The sequence below is a fragment of the Mandrillus leucophaeus genome, unplaced genomic scaffold (genome assembly GCF_000951045.1).
Source record: "Mandrillus leucophaeus isolate KB7577 unplaced genomic scaffold, Mleu.le_1.0 Scaffold70, whole genome shotgun sequence".
NCBI classification, from domain to species: Eukaryota; Metazoa; Chordata; class Mammalia; order Primates; family Cercopithecidae; genus Mandrillus; species Mandrillus leucophaeus.
This window is the reverse complement of record NW_012107586.1, coordinates 7,100,069-7,100,729: the sequence shown is the minus strand read 5'-3', so window position 1 is coordinate 7,100,729 and position 661 is coordinate 7,100,069.

Sequence of the window (661 nt, the reverse complement as noted above, 5' to 3'; positions counted from 1 at the left end):
TCTTCAAGAATGTAAGTGGTGTAAACTGGAGTAGGTGAACTAAGAGAGAACTTTATTTTAGGGAGAATAAACTTTTTTTTTTTTTTTTTTTTGAGTTGCTGATATAGACCCTATCTGTGGCTATGAGGTGTCACTTTAGAATATCTTCTAGGATCATGAAGGAATCTTCAAGAATGTAAGTGGTGTAAACTGGAGTAGAAGAGTTGAGTGCTCTGATGGGGTCATGGTTTCCTGTAGGAATAGTGCTGCTCGGGTAGCAATGGTTCATTGTTTTGGGTCCATAGATGTTGGCCAAACACCAGCCTTTAAATAGTAAGATTTATCAAAATTCTTCAAATGTAGGTCTCATAGGTTGGTCAATTGCCAGAACATCCAGGCAAATTTACCTTGACATTTAAGAGCGATCCAATGTTTATGAAGTACCTAGAGAAAAATGTCAAGAAACCACAAGCCTCAGGTTTATTAATATTTCAATTCCAGAAAACTCTGCCTATACTTCTGATTAACTAATGGCCATGTGGCCAGTGAAAAGGCCCTAATAAAATGGCATTTTCTTTTGTGTAAACAGCCAAACAAATTACACATGTATCCTAAATATGCTGTGCTATCACGAAACTGGCAAGGTTCTTCTTTGGTGCCCTATGCACTTCTCTTTCAAATG